General features: G+C 35.9%; 1 protein-coding gene across 33 annotated transcripts in view; it reads right to left on the reverse strand.

The window, feature by feature from the left end:
- Window positions 1–17,399, reverse strand: part of SIPA1L1 (signal induced proliferation associated 1 like 1) — a 500,369-nt gene that overhangs the window by 160,707 nt on the left and 322,263 nt on the right. For 3 of the 33 annotated variants that reach the window (XM_067731500.1, XM_067731552.1, XM_067731568.1), the window contains one exon: window positions 529–584. The exons of the other annotated variants lie outside the window; for them this stretch is intronic. The gene's annotated coding sequence lies outside the window, so the exon portion shown is untranslated. The remainder of the gene's footprint in view (window positions 1–528; window positions 585–17,399) is intronic. 33 annotated transcript variants of the gene reach the window in all.

The following is a 17,399-nucleotide window of genomic DNA, read 5'->3' on the forward strand; positions in this document are numbered from 1 at the left end:
GCATGCAGGCTCTTAGTTGTGGCATGCAGGATCTGGTTCCCTGACCAGGGTTCGAACCTGGGCTCCCTGCACTGGGATCATGGAGTCTTAACCTCTGGACCACCAGGGAAGTCCTAAAAGTGTTATTTTCATATTCAATGAAAATGAATGAAATGAAATGAAAAAGTAAATTTCTCAATTTACTTTTCTTCCGTTTCTTGTGTGCACTGTCCTTCTCACATGGAAGGCTTTTTCTCATATGTCTGCTATCACTGGCCATCCTTTTACATTTAGTGCCTGGGTGGGGGCAGGGCCTGGTGACTACTAAGTAGACTTTCCTGAAGGGGACTGGGTGGGGACCCATTGGTTTACCTGGGGAAACTGGACATAGGGGGAAATATAATCTTCACTGCCTAGCATCTGTGTAGTCTCTTCATATATCCAGGGAAATTCTTTGCCTTATACAGAACCTGCCTTCTACAATAGAGGCCTAAAAGTGCCACACTGTCAATTAACCAGCTATTCTTACAGATAGGGCACAGACATTACCTGCTCCTCAGCCAATGAGATGTGCACATCCTGGACTCTGAACTGAAAGGCAGCATCTGGAAAGAGCAAGGAGGAAGCAAATACATTTACATGGAAGCTGGTGGCATCAGCAGTAGCAACGGTGCAGTAGCTCCCTCATTTAAATGCTGGTGGTGGGACTTCCCTGGTGGCACAGTGGTTAAGACTCTGCCTGCCAATGCAGGGGACATGGGTTCAAGCCCTGGTCCAGGGAGATCCCACATGCCGTGGAGCAACTAAGCCCGTGAGCCACAACTACTGGGCCCGCGTGCCTAGAGCCCGTGCTCCACAACAAGAGCAATGAAACAAGAGCAGTGCTCCACACTGCAATGAAAAGCCCATGTACCTCAACGAAGGGTAGCCCCCGCTCGCCGCAACTAGAGAAAGCCCACACGCAACAATGAAGACCCAACGCAGCCAAAAATAAATAAAAATAAATTTATAAAAAAAAAAGTGCTGGTGGTGACAATGCAAAACTGGGCAACCCGTGCTCAGGGGCAGCACCATGCCGGCCTTCTTGAGTGATCTGAGGGCTGTCTTGGCCAGCTGGCCTCCCTTGTTCTTGCCTATTTTTCAAACCTAGTTCTACAGGCTTTCCAGTGATTCAGCAAGTCACTAAACACTATTTCCATAAATTCCTTTCCTGCTGAAATCAGACTGAGAGTTTTCCCCCTATACTGGGGACCCAAAAATGCTAGTACTCAGAGGTCATTTTTAGAATACACTTCACTTTCTCTAGAGAAGAATGGTTCCATTTCCTGCCTGGCTTCCAGCATTCTGGGAACCAAACTCAGCCAAAAATGTTTCAAATAATTCGTCCCTGCTTCCAGAGCCTTTACAACTACACCGGTTGGGGAAGGGACCCGACTATGTACCTACGACCAACCTCTCAGTGCGATCTTCCCAGCTACTTGGGGCCTCCAACTCTTGGACTGTATAGGGTCAAAATTTTCTAGAATTTCTCTGTAAAGGCCTTCACATGCAGCTCTCTCCTCATCACTAAATTAGTTACAATACATCCATCTCTCTTTGCTGACCAAAACAGTGTTGATAATGCTAATCTGCTTCTATTTCTTTTCCTCATATTCGACCTTGCATATTTGCATCTTTTTCGATTCCTTTAGTAACACTGGCGTAGGGTTTCGGAGGGGAAGAAAAAAACTGCAGCATGTGTTCAATCTGGCGTGTTTAACTGGGGACTGCAATGTTATTAGTCTGAACTGAAAACTTTCAATTATGAAATATTTGAAACATGCAAAAACTTAGAGATATGTAGTACCCCTCATCTGGATTTAATAAATGCCAGTGTTCTGCCAGATTTGCTTCAGATCACAAAGAAATAAAATGTTATAAATACAGAGAAAATATCAACTTCTAACCCCATTCTTCTCTCAGCCTCTCCAGAGAAACTTCTCTCCTGAAGATGCTAGGCACCCTTCCCACAAGTATTTGTATATTTATGAAATCTAAACAGTATCATTGGGAACACATCCTTTCCCAACTTTGTTTTTTTCACACAAAACCGTCTTCTAGATTTACTCATGGTGATACAGAAAGATACAGATCCTTTACGATAACCTCTGTACGCTTTACATTCCGTGTATGTACTTGGGTTTGTTGCTTGAAATCTAGGTTATTTCCAGTTCTTTGCTATTACAAAGACAGAATAGCCATTCCTTTCACACCTTCTTTGTGAACATGGGTCAGTCTCTCTAGAGGACTCTATAATGGGAAGTGCTGAAACCTTGAGTTGGAGCGTTCTTCAACATTATTGGATACTATCAAACTACACTCCAAAGCGGTTGTAACAATTTTACAATCCAACAGTCACATATAAAACATTTGCTGCCATATTTTTTACTTTAAATTATCAGGATCGCATAAAATGTTACCTTGTTGCTTCTACTGGCATTTACCTGATAATCAGTGAGAATTTTAATTCATTTATTGGTCTTATCTACATCTGTTTTGTCCATTTTTCTACTAGGTCTCTGTTTTCTTTGTTACTGATTTGTAGGATTTCATTATATACTATGGATATTAATCTTCCATTAGACATGTGTCTGAATATTCTATAGGTTGTCTTTTACCTTTGTTTAAGGTATAATTTCTTATACACGCATTTAAAATTTTTAACATAGTCAAATTTATCTCTCCTCTCCTTTATAGTTTGGGCTTTTTGTATCTTGTTCAAAAAAAAGTCCTCACAATCTCTAATATTATACAGACGTTTTCCTATATTTTAAGAGTTTAAATATCTCTCTTTAAAATGCATGTCTTTAATTCATTCAGAATTTATTTACAGGAATATAATTTTAATTTTTACCACACTGTCCCACCATTGCTTTTTGAATAGCCTGCTTTTTCCATACGAATTTGTAATACAGGTCAAAAACAAGTTCCCACACCAAGAAGGGCTCTTTTTATAGTCTCTCTTCTGTTTGAATGGTCTATTCTCTATCCGTATGCCAATGCAGCACCAATTCAAATATCACAGCATTATAATAAATCCTACCGACCACATTAATTCTACTTCTTCAATTAATTTTAGTATTCTGCCATGTTTCATGGCAAACTCTCTTGCCTTTGTTGCTCTGTTCTATTTTTGAATTGCATCAAATTCATAAACTAATGAGAACTTGGTTGTTGCATACCTTCTGTTATACTTATTACGAGGTACATCTTAATATTTTCTTATTCTGACTAGGATCATTTATGTAATCACATTTTCTAATAAACTGTTGCTAGTGTACTAAAAAAATCACTGATTTTTTGGTATATTTCATATCCAGTAATCTTACTGAACCCTTATTGGCATTAATATCAGTTTGATGATTCTTTTAAATTTTTTTAGTTAGACAATCATATCATTTGCAAAACAACTTTTTCCTTTTTTTGCCTTATCAAGTTGGCTAGTAGTTAGCATGGCTTAATTTTAAAATGTAATGTGAAGTTAAAAAAAAAGCTACATTCTACTTTGTAAACATATTTATATACCTGCAGAAGCACAGGCACTTTGAGAAAATGAAAATAGTTGATTTTTTAGGAGGAAGGATTTTCTTCTTTATAAATATTTGTTACATAGTAGTTTTCAAAAAACACACATACGATTTTGGAAGTACTATGCAAGAAAATACACTCTATATAATTTTTATTAAAAGTAAACTGACAGTATTTTAATTTTTATTAAAAGTAAACATGACTTTGTAACTGACAGATAAGTTAGAAAGTCATGAAAATATGCCAGAATATTTAAAGGAGGAATAAGTCTTAACCACATGTGGGAATTTATTTGGGATACGATAAAGGCCTTGCCAGCTAGCCACCCAAATGGCTCTACTCCCTGCAGTCCACCATATTCACTAAAGCAAATGGGGAGAAGTCCACTTTGGAGTGTGTTCTTGTATTCCCTATGGCATGATTTTAGGAGGAAAAAGAGATGGATTATACTTTCAAGAGCTTTTAAAAAATGCTGTTAATTTGGACTTGGTTACAAAATGAATGAATGATGGAACCTTCAGTAAAACCATAAGGCAGGCCTACCCACCACCTTCCCAAAACCAAATTCAGTATCTCTATAATTAAGAGCACATATAGGAAATGACTTCAAAAAGTCTCCTGTAAGACTAGATCCCTGATGCCTAGCGAGTTAATAAGAAAACAGACAAAAATAACATCCTGACCCAACTGAGAAAGTTGTGTGGTACAAGTGAAACTAAAACTGAGAAATAAAATGAAAGGAAAGCTGTCAGAAAAATAAAAATGAAAGACATTAGGGTTACTGTGAAAGTGAAAGACAACAGAATAAATATGAAAATTTCCAAATAGAAACTCCAAAAGAGAAACTATCAACAAGTAGAAAAGAATCAATGTTCTCCATGAGAGGGTCCATTTCTCCACATTCCATCCAAGAACTTTTCATTTTTGCCAATTTGCTGATGTGAAATCCAAGTACTCTTTCTACAGTGAGAAATGGAGGGCATGATTCAGGGGATGAAAGGAAACAAAAAAGGTACCTTTAACTGAGGAATTAAAGCATGTTAAAGTACTGATAAAAACCTGTAAAAGTAACTAGTACTTATTTTAGAGTTAAAGTAAACAGCTACATTGAGTGGAGAAAGGGGTGAGGAAGAGGACAGAAAAACTAAGGACAAGAATTGATGACAATAAGAAAGGTGAAGAAATACTGCTGATATTTCTGTGTGGATTACATGCTAAAACAAAGCAGGCCTCTGTGTATTTTTTTAAAAACTCAAAAAATTAAATCATGTATTCATGTGAAACCAAAGAAAACTGGGTCTGCAGTATAGAGAAGAAAAATGTGCAACTACATTATAAGTTATAAAAGAAAATAGTATTAAGGAAGAAGAAGGGAAGAAAAGAATATAGATAGCAATATTTATTGAGCACTGATTATGTCAAGACACTGAAAATCACAATTACAAGAAGAGAGCGACTAGAAATGTACACGGAGTGCAGTAAGAGAATACAAGACAAATACCTAAGATTTGCTGGGGAGTTAGGGAAGGCTTCACAGAGAAAACAGTTGAGCTGAATCTGGAGGGTAAAATAGGATGGAACTGGATGCAGAGCTTAGAGAGAGTAGTTGAGTAAAAAAGGAACATGTGCTATTGCAGAGAGAAATGAATCAAAACACACTATGGAAGCATAAAGAATAGTAACAATGGGATTAAGAATGTGGATGTAATATATAAACAGGTCACAAGAAATAGTTTTGTCCAGGGATTACACTCCAAACCTTATAAAGATACAAAAGAAAACAAATCATGATCAACACGTCAGAAAGAACTGATTATAATGCTTAAGGATTCACAGCTTTAAAACCATCACACAGGTTCTCAGATTTGAAAAGAAAAGAAAACTTAGTAATATACGTATGAAAGCAAAAGCTAATTACCTCAACTTACTGAAAGAACCTCAGTTGTTAATACAACAAAAAAACAAAATCCAACATCTTACTCTAAAGATGTATAAACCAAAAGACAGAAAAAAATTTTAAGGAGATAGTAATAAAACTGTATTTTTAAAAAAACAGAGGAAGCAATATTATTGGGTATCAAGATTAAAAGAGGGCTTCCCTTGTGGCGCAGTGGTTGAGAGTCCGCCTGCCGATGCAGGGGATACAGGTTCGTGCCCCGGTCCGGGAAGATCCCACATGCTACGGAGCGGCTGGGCCCGTGAGCCATGGCCGCTGAGCCTGCGTGTCTGGAGCCTGTGCTCCGCAACAGGAGAGGCCACAACAGTGAGAGGCCGCGTACAGCAAAAAAAAAAAAAAAAAAAAGATTAAAAGAAAAATGTCAAGCTAGATGTTATGGTAAAAGAAATATTTGTAGGTAATTCCGTGGTGGTCCAATGGTTAGGACTGCGAGCTTTCACTGCTGAGGGTGCAGGTTTCCCTGGTCAGGGAACTAAGATTCCACAAACTGTACAGCACGGCCAAAAAAAAAGAAAAGAAAAGAAACATTTGTAATAAAATACGACATTTTATGTCAAGTACTAACAAATGAAATCAAGGCAAAAACTGAGACATAGAAGGAGAAATCAGCTGAAAACAATCACATTTAGTTATTAATGAGACAAATTATTAACAGTGTGTCTACAGTACACCAGGTATTATTCTTGGCACCCAGGCACTGAATAAAAGTGACAAAATTCTCTGCCTTTCTTGAAGTTACATTCTAGGGAGAAAGACTGACTATAAATAAATAAGTAAACAAACAAATAAAATTTATTTTTGACATGCTGCGAAATGCTACAAAGGATAATAAAGCAGGAAAGGGAAAAATGCTGGGCGTCTCAGTTCTAAAAAACAGTCAGGGGACACATGAATTGAGAAGTGGACATTCCTGCCTCAGCAGAAGGAAGAAAGGGAGCAAGGCAATCACAGTGTCATACAGACCCAGTGCACAAACACAGTAATGACAAATGAAAACAAAGAATGAAATTAATGAAACCAATAAAAGTTATACTGACCTCTATACCTACCCTAAAAATGGGATCAACTTTCTAGTCAATTGTCCATGGTATATATATAAAAACTGAGCAAACATAAAGTATTTTAAAAACCTAAAATGTATATATATATATATATTTTTTGCGGTACGCGGGCCTCTCACTGTTGTGGCCTCTCCCGTGGCGGGGCACAGGCTCCGGAAGTGCAGGCTCAGCGGCCATGGCTCACGGGCCCAGCCGCTCCGCGGCATGTGGGATCTTTCCAGGGCACGAACCCACGTCCCCTGCATTGGCAGGTGGACTCTCAACCACTGCGCCACCAGGGAAGCCCTAAAATGTTATTTTTTTTTAATACACAGTCTATATTCTTGGATCAAAGTTTAATTTTTAGGAGCGTTCAATAAAAACAAAACAACTACGTGTATGAGCATATTGAAACACAAGAAGAAGTCATTTACAATCCTGAAAAATAGAACAGCAAACTTTCTCACCTAGTGGATTAAGCCAAAATCATACACTGAGGTAAATATGTGGCTTTTAATATAAACTATAAACTGAGAATTCAACTCAAAACATCAGAAAAGTACAGAAAAATGTTAATGAAATAAAGAAAAAAGTAAAATTTAATAAACATACTAATAGAATAAATAAATATATCTCAAACATAATTCTTTGATAAAAACAATAAAATCTTCATATCCCCAGAAATCACACTATCTTAGAAATGAGAAAAAAAATTGGAGATTAGATATATAAACCAGAGAATATTTTTAAAAATCTGAAAATGAAAGATAAACAAGGACATAAATGATTTCCTATTAAAAACACAATAGCCTAAGTAGAATACTAGAAAAGACCGATAAAACTAAAGAAGAAATGAAAAATTATCAATAAAATACATCCCAAATATAGGAGATACAGAGATTGCTGGTAATCCTTTCCAACTTGAAGAAATTTTAATTTCTTAATTAAACTAAGAAATTACAGTGTGTTCTGCATGTATATGAAGAAACACACATAATAAACAAAACACGAAGGAAAAACCAGCAGGTTATCCAATCCAATTAAACCTAAGTTAAATAGGGTTTCAGTCTCAACACTCAAGATATTTAAGAAAACTAAACTATTGTATTTTACATATTGAGAGATTATTATTTGCCAAGCACTATAATAATAACTTTACATATGTTATCAGCAGATACAAATGAAATTTTAGGCAATACAATTAGTATTCCGCATAAATAACTTAAATGAGAACAAAAGCATAAGATCACTTAATAGATACAAGGTAGGCATTTAAAGTTCTATACAAATTTCTATAAGAATGGTTTCTATTTTTGGTACATATTTCAAACAACCAAAAAGGAAAACAACCGATTATTATTAAAGATTAGATAATTTTCTATGACCTAAAATGAAATGACAGAAATATTAGAAAAAAATGAGACAAAGTACAATTATTTTTTCTGATATCATGGACATGATAGCTGTTATACTGACAATAGTATTCCCAGGGTCTGGTATATTATCAGGCACATAGATTGAGAAAAATCAATAGTATATATATTAGGAATAAAATATATAATTACTTACATAAAGAGCTTACACAAATCAATAAACTTGTTCTTTGTGAAGTGACAACTATGGCTAACAAATGTTGTACAGTGAGAATGTATCATTTTACAATGTAAAAAATATATTTTGTTATTTAGAAAAGTAACTGGAAAAGAACAGGAAGAGCTGGCTCACAAGGGAAAGAAATACGGAAGAAAATGTTTCACCTTACTACCTTAAAAAAAGGTCACACTAATTCTCTAGTACAACGCTACTGGGATGCGATTAGCTAAATGCTTCTAAAAGCCATTAAAATGTGAGGGTTCTAAAAAAATAATCTATAACATTAAAAATTAATCCATATAAATAAAGATATAAATTTCAGCATTTTTAACAGCAGCACAAAATGGAAGTAAACCAAATGTGTAACTGGAAAATGGTTAAGTAAATTAAGACACCAATTTTTTTAAACGGCATACACTACATGGGAAACATTTTATAATGCAATGTTAAGCTTAAAAGGAAGAAAACACATATACATATAAATGATCACTATCCGTGCATTTTAAAAATGAATCACCTTCAAGGTATTTTACTCATAAATAAAACAAAATTAATCTTCTAGATGGCTACTGAGAAGAACTTCAAAAAGTACAAATTCTTCAAATTAATTCCAAAATCCAATTTTAGAGTATTATGACTAAATTCCCATTTTTCTCAACATAATATTAAGGAAGACTCTAAAACACAGCATTTGCTGTTCTAACATCTAAGTCATTCATGAAAATGATGGGCTATGACTAAATAAGAATAATTGAAATAAATTTTTGAAAAAAAAATCTGTAATTTATTCCAGGAAATCTGAGGAGCTGAGGGAACTGAGGATGCACAGGGCTTCTAAACTCATGTGGTACATACTGTACTCATTCCAGCAGGTGTGGCAGGCAGACACTATCCATTACCTACCCCATATTTCTCCCTCCCAATTCTTCCCAAAGAGGAGATTCTCAATTTGTTCGGGTAGTCATGGAGCACCTTGGCAGGTACTCTTTCCCCTACCCCAGGGGAGAAATCAGGAATTCTCCACAGCAGTCATGGACTCTCATGCCCCTCGGCCTTGGCCAGTGACTGGTCTAGGGGTAACTACCTAATGTAGTTCTGACCAATGAGAAGGAAGCAGGTGTCTGCAGCATGCAACTTGCTGGGTAACTTAAGCTCTCTTGACAAAAAGCAACAGACTGGGCTAGCAAGCCCTTGGCCTACCACCTTCTGCCTCCCCCTTCTTCCTCTTGGGAGTACAGGAAGCTTGGAAGAGCAATGGTACCTTGCACTGCCAAGGCCAGCCTGAGGGAAGATACCAAGGAAATGAAGGGCAAAATCCAGGGTCCCTCGTGGCATTCCTAAACAGCACATGCACCAGCCCTGGAGTGTTGACTTCTGGGGCTGCTTCTTTCCATTTGCTTAAGTCACTAGACTGGGTTTCTAATGTCTGAAGCTGATCACATTCCTAACATATACAGCAAATAAATCTGAATAGGTAAATGTGATTTTTATTCACGAATACTTGTTATTTAATTTTTACCAAAAGTAGACAATATTTTGATCAAAGACATTTAAACAAGAGGTTGTAAGTAGAATAAGGGATGAAGAAACAAATTAATAAATAGGAGATGACAAGAGGATGTTTAAGATGCATCTCTAAATTTAGTTCCTATAGAAACGAGTCCACTAAAAAATATTTTTAAATCGTACATATGAAGTATAAATTTTGGATTTTAATGAAGAAGTCTCATTCTCTCAGCTCATATTTTAATGACTATTCAAGAAAAAGTTCTCCACATCAAATCTGGCTCAGGAAAATGAAGTGAATCTTCACACAAAAAATAAATTTACATAGTTTTCCCACTTTAAATGGGAGTTGGCTACTTGTTTTTTCAACAGTTGGAAAACTTGCTTTTGGAAATTCAAAATTACTTTTACATTTGGTAGGAAAAAGTGCAGAAAACTCTTTATTCTGTTTGTAAAGATGAATCAGATTCAAAGTGTCCTAGAGATGAATCAGCAACTAAGTCCAAATCCTTTGGTTTAAAAAAAAAAAAATCTCTTTATTACTCTATGTTTACCCATCACGTAAATTAAAAGGTCACAGTATTTCACACAGATATTTCTATAAGATCATTACTGCCCTATCTGATAAAACCTTGAATCTTTTATAATGTTTTAAATGTTGGTATAAAATTTTTCATGGGGGAGTCCATTGCCATGGGGAAAAATAAACTATAAATGGTGTATATTATTTAAAAAAACGATAAAAACTTTTTTGTCTTACTATGCCTTTCTCTACAAAAAGTAAAGTTGCAGTTAAGATTGAATAGAAAATGAAATATTTATGGCTGCTGCTAGTTTGCATGCATTCAAAATGCTTCAGAAAATTCAACAAAGAGGTGACTTAGATCATCTGAATTCACAAACTAAACCTTCACAAGGAAATCCCTACATGACCTCATCCGCAGCTTTCACCAGCATCCACGACACTTCTGATTACTTGGTTAAATGAAAGCATAGGGAATGACTGGTTCACTGAGGCTCTTGACGTACCTTCTCTCAGAACAGAAATCTACCTTCAAACATGTTGGAGCTCCCCACATGTCTGGGTGGGGAGTTCTCTGCAGTCTCCTTATAATCTGTTGCCCATAATGTCTCCAGAAAATTAACAGAAAAGGTAAATCTTTAAAGGTTCATCTTTAGAAAAGCAAGGCTCTCTATATGGTCATAAGAACAGTATCTAGTATAATGCCTGGTACATTCTGGGCACTCAAGCAAAAGCACTACTTTTTCCTCTATTTTTCAGTCTATACCCTGATATTCGCTCAACAAATATCTATTACTCAACAAATATTTGAGGCGCTGTTCTACATGCTGAAGTTACTGCCCTAAAAATGTTTACATTTAGTGGGAGAGAAAATGAACAAATAAACATGATTTAAGAGCAACATACAGTACTCAGGCTTTGAATTCAACAAAATATTTTTTAACCTATTCCACCTGGAATGCCATCAAGAATATTAATTCTAAAAGTGGGATTTTGGTTTAAAAATCCTAAAAGACAACTTATTTACATATCACAAACCAATACTTTTAAGAATTACCTACAACAGTTTAGCAGTATTCATTTTCCAGCAAGTTGGAAGTATTTTCATTTCAACTGAATTGCATATGTTTTAAAAATTGAACTTGTACAAATTAGAAAATTAGTAGTTATCATAATAAAATAAGCTAAAAATATTTTACATTCTTTTTTGGCAGTCAACTCTAGCCTAGTATTACAATCCATAATATTCCTACCATGGAAAAGTGAGGTAGCTTTCTTTATATTAGTTACAACCTGGAAAGAGTCAACTTTCATTTCTGGGCCTCTTAAACACAGTATGAACTCGAGTAGGAGTCAATCATGACTGGTTTAATTTAATTTTACTTTGCTCACTTCCATCCTTTACATTTAATGAAGTACTTTCACAAGGACCCAAGTTTAACAGAACCATAGTCATATGAGTTACATAGGCACTCCAGTACTGAGTGCCAGAGCGAAGTCAGAAGAACAAACAGCGTTAAGTAGCCCCTTTGTGCAGAGAAGTACAAAAACACAACCTGTAGTAGCCATCTTTAGCAGCAAAGTCCTCCTGGTTTGCCAACAGCAGACTTCCTTTCTTATGGAATTAATGAGTGAAAAGGACTTAGTTAAAAATTTAATAAAATGTCAGAGGAAAATATGATATATAAATGAAGTTTTTCCATGTGTAAAAGTAATGAAAGAAATTACAAAAGAAAAAGTTAATAGATTTGGTTACATGAAACTTTAAAACATCTATATATTAAAAGGCAAACCAAAAACTAGTAAGAAAACTACACTACAACATAGGTTTAATGTACTGACTATACATAATTATATACATAATACTCTATAAAATGCTGAATTCACAGAGTCACTGTAACTGTAAGTCAAGATAAAATATTAAGACTCCAAAAGAAAGATGGGAAAAGAAACATTAATAGGCAATTCACAAAAGAAAACAATAGATAACTAGCTAAACATTTGAAAAATGTTTCTATTCAATAAATAAATACAAATGAAAAGAGGTTTTTTTGGGAGGGGTTGTTTTTGTTTTTCATATAATGCGATCACTGGCTACTGGGAGGAGTGAAAACTAGTTTTAAAAAAAGAACTTTTAGGAATATGTATCAAGAGCCTCTATAAGGTTTACAAACTTTTACCCAGTCATTTTATTCCTGAAAATGTCTTAAGGAGATATTCCAAAAGACAAAATTTTATGTAGAAGATGTTCATCATGGCATTATTTACAATAAAAAAGAACTGTAAACTACCTCAATGCCCCCAAACTATATAAATTATGGAATGTCCAAAAATATTATATACTCACAAAAATTAGTGCTTTTAATTATGAGAGAACACAATATAATATTAAGTTTAAATTTAAAAAACTATGTGTGCAATGTGACCTCAACAACATAAAGAGGGAAAAGAGCTAATAACAATAGCACATACACAGATGGGGAGAATACCACCAGCAAGTAGTATTTTAGGGTTGGTAATGTTGATAGTGTTGGTTACCTTTCTCTTTCCACTCTACTGTAAATGCCAGGCTTTCTCCACATTCTAAGAAGATGGGGTCTCTGCCCAATCATCACTGTGCTCCCAGCATTGTGCCTTTCACACAGTAGGTACTTAGAAATATCTGTTGACTAAATTTAAAGCCAAAGGGAAAAAAATAAATATTTTATAGAAAAATTAACAAACACATACATATATACACACACGTAAATATACATGTATGTGCGTGGATGTGTACACATATATATATACATCCAGAGTACCAATATCAAAACTTAGAGAGGGAGGGGGTAACTTTTCAGCATCTATGTTTATATTCTTAATATTGTAAAAAGCAGGGTAGGGCTTCCCTGGTGGCGCAGTGGTTGAGAGTCCGCCTGCCGATGCAGGGGACATGGGTTCGTGCCCCGGTCCGGGAAGATCCCACATGCCGCAGAGCGGCTGGGCCCGTTAGCCATGGCCGCTGAGCCTGCGCGTCCGGAGCCTGTGGTCCACAACGGGAGAGGCCACAACAGTGAGAGAGGCCTGCTTACCGCAAAAAAAAAAAAAAAAAAAAAAAAAAAAGCAGGGTAATCTGGGTACAGCAGGTAAGGGGAACAAGAAAGAAAACATCCAAAAAGTTGCTTGAAAAGTTTTTATAAGAATAAAATCAGAGGATGTTATAATTTTGAACTGTTATCTTTGTTAATGAACTCTGTAGCTCTTTATACTGAAGGTCACCTGTGGAGAGTTTTACTCAAGAATGCAAAGACTGTCTCCTTATCTTATAAACTGGGGGTAACTGACAAGGAGCTAAAGAATTAATGCAACAGAAAAAGACCATCTTTTCTCATTAGCCCATATCACAAAAGCATTTGTGTTTTTAAACGTTGTTTTTAATCTTTGCAATGATTTTTAAGTCTCTGATGTTTAAATTCCATAGTTTACTTTAAGGTCATCCACTTTAAAATTCAGTACCATATTCTCATTCATGCAAAAAGAAACAGTAATATTGTTTAAAAAGAAATGACGCATGTAAACTTTCTGAAATTGTTTGAAGGTTTCAGCACAGTGCAACCACAATTGGATTGATAATTAATATCAAAAGATATTAATTTGTTTAGAACAATGCAGCATTTTAAATAGAAGAACACTCCAAACCACGCTTGCTGAACAGAAATAACATACTAATTACATGAAATTTCTAAAAATCTTAAAAAAAAAAAAGAAATAACATAGTAGTGCATATTGCTACAAACTAACAGAAGATGCTACCATTCATAAATATGAGGGTGAAAAACTTTTGTCACCAATTTGATATTAATCCTTGGTACGTGTGAAAGTACTGAATAGAATGTTCCACTGAGACAGGCCATGGCTCAAAGTCTATAACTGGGTGAGGCTATGAATTTCAAATAAAAAACCCAACATGAAAAATATAAAGGGCAACCAGAGGCATCTTGTGCATCTCCTATGAATATTAAATGACTGGTTCAAGCAGGCTACATCTGTCAATCTCCAACATCTCCACTAAGGAGATTAGAAACTCAAATCCTTCAATTAACAGACTGATTACTTAATATTTCATTCACAATCCTGTGCTAAGTTCACATTTTAAGAAAGCTGATAAGTACACAAGCCTCTTAGATAGCCTCATCAACCAGAGGGCAGACAGCAGAAGCAAGAAGAACTACAAGCCTGCAGCCTGTGGAACAAAAACCACATTCACAGAGAGAGAGACAAGATGAAAAGGCAGAGGGCTAGGTACCAGATGAAGGAACAAGATTCAACCCCAGAAAAATAACTAAATGAAGTGGAGATAGGCAACTTTTCAGAAAAAGAATTCAGAATAATGATAGTGAAGATGATCCAGGACCTCAGAAAAAGAATGGAGGCAAAGATCGGGAAGAGGCAAGAAATGTTTAACAAAGACCTAGAAGAATTAAAGAACAAACAAACAGAGATGAACAATACAATAACTAAAATGAAAACTACACTAGAAGGAATCAACAGCAGAATAACTGAGGCAGAAGAACGGATAAGTGACCTGGAAGACAAAATGGTGGAATTCACTGCTGCGGAACAAAATAAAGAAAAAAGAATGAAAAGAAATGAAGACAACCTAAGAGACCTCTGGGACAACATTAAATGCAACAACATTCGCATTATAGGGGTCCCAGAAGGAGAAAAGAGAGAGAAAGGACCAGAGAAAATATTTGAAGAGATTATAATCGAAAACTTCCCTAACATGGGAAAGGAAACAGCCACCCAAGTCCAGGAAGCGCAGCAAGTCCCATACAGGATAAACCCAAGGAGAAACACGCCGAGACACCTAGTAATCCAACTGGCAAAAATTAAAGACAAAGAAAAATTATTGAAAGCTGCAAGGGAAAAAAGACAAATAACATACAAGGGAACTTCCATAAGGTTAACAGCTGATTTCTCAGCAGAAACTCTACAAGCCAGAAGGGAGTGGCATGATATACTTGAAGTGATGAAAGGGAAGAACCTACAACCAAGATTACTCTACCCAGCAAGGATCTCATTCAGATTCGATGGAGAAATCAAAAGCTTTACAGACAAGCAAAAGCTAAGAGAATTCAGCACCACCAAACCAGCTCTACAACACATGCTAAAGGAACTTATCTAAGTGGGAAACACAAGAGAAGAAAAGGACCTACGAAAACAAACCCAAAACAATTAAGAAAATGGTCATAGGAACATACATATCAATAATTACCTTAAATGTGAATGGATTAAATGCTCCAACCAAAAGACACAGGCTTGCTGAATGGATACAAAGATAAGACCCATATATATGCTGTCTACAAGAGACCCACTTCAGACCTAGGGACACATACAGACTGAAAGTGAGGGGATTGAAAAAGATATTCCATGCAAATGGAAATCAAAAGAAAGCTGGAGTAGCAATACTCATATCAGATAAAATAGACTTTAAAATAAAGAATGTTACAACAGACAAGGAAGGACACTACAAAATGATCAAGGGATCAATCCAAGAAGAAGATATAACAATTATAAATATATATGCATCCAACATAGGAGCACCTCAATACATAAGGCAACTGCTAACAGCTATAAAAGAGGAAATCGACAGTAACACAATAATAGTGGGGGACTTTAACACCTCACTTACACCAATGGTCAGATCATCCAAAATGAAAATAAATAAGGAAACAGAGGATTTAAATGACACAATAGACCAGATAGATTTAATTGATATTTATAGGACATTCAATCCAAAAACAGCAGATTACACTTTCTTCTCAAGTGTGCATGGAACATTCTCCAGGACAGATCACATCTTGGGTCACAAATCAAGCTTCAGTAAACTTAAGAAAACTGAAATCATATCAAGCACCTTTTCTGATCACAATGCTATGAGATTAGAAATGAATTACACGGAAAAAAACGGAAGAAAACACAAACACATGGAGGGCAAACAATACATTACTAAACAACCAAGAGATCACTGAAGAAAGCAAAGAGGAAGTCAAAAAATACCTAGACACAAATGACAATGAAAACACGACAATCCAAAATCTATGGGATGCAGCAAAAGCAGTTCTAAGAGGGAAGTTTATAGCTATACAAGCCTACCTCAAGAAAAAAGAAAAATGTCATGTAAACAATCGAACCTTACACATAAAGGAACTAGAGAAAGAAGAACAAACAAAACCCAAAGTTAGCAGAAGGAAAGAAATCATAAAGATCAGAGCAGAAATAAAGGAAATAAAAACAAAGAAAACAATAGCAAAGATCAATAAAACTAAAAGCTGGTTCTTTGAGAAGATAAACAAAATTGATCAACCATTAGGCAGACTCATCAAGAAAAAGAGGGAGAGGACTCCCATCAATAAAATTAGACATGAAAAAGGAGAACTTAAAACAGACACCGCAGAAATACAAAGCATCCTAAGAGACTACTACAAGCAACTCTATGCCAGTAAAATGGACAACCTGGAAGAAATGGACAAATTCTTAGAAAGGTATGACCTTCCAAGACTGAACCAGGAAGAAACAGAAAATATGAACAGACCAGTCACAAGTAATGAAATTGAAACTGTGATTAAAAATCTTCCAACAAACAAAAGTCCAGGACCAGATGGCTTCACAGATGAATTCTATCAAACATTTAGAGAAGAGCTAACACCCATCCTTCTCAAACTCTTCAAAAAACTGCAGAGGAAGGAACACTCCCAAACTCATTCTATGAGGCCACCATCACCCTGATACCAAAACCAGACAAAGATACTACAAAAAAAGAAAATTACAGACCAATATCACTGATGAATATAGATGCAAAAATCCTCAACAAAATACTAGCAAATAAAATCCAACAACACTTTAAAAGGATCATGCACCATGATCAAGTGGGATTTATCCCAGGGATGCAAGCGTTCTTCAATATACGCAAATCAATCAATGTGATACACCATATTAACAAACTGAAGAATAAAAACCATATGATCATCTCAATAGATGCAGAAAAAGCTTTTGACAAAATTCAACACCCATTTATGATAAAAACTCTCAAGAAAGGGGGCACAGGGCTTCCCTGGTGGCGCAGTGGTTGAGAGTCCGCCTGCTGATGCAGGGGACACGGGTTTGTGCCCTGGTCCGGGAAGATCCCACATGCTGTGAAGCGGCTAGGCCCGTGAGCCATGGCCACTGAGCCTGTGCGTCTGGAGCCTGT

Source organism: Pseudorca crassidens, chromosome 1 (assembly GCF_039906515.1).
Source record: "Pseudorca crassidens isolate mPseCra1 chromosome 1, mPseCra1.hap1, whole genome shotgun sequence".
Taxonomy (NCBI): Eukaryota; Metazoa; Chordata; class Mammalia; order Artiodactyla; family Delphinidae; genus Pseudorca; species Pseudorca crassidens.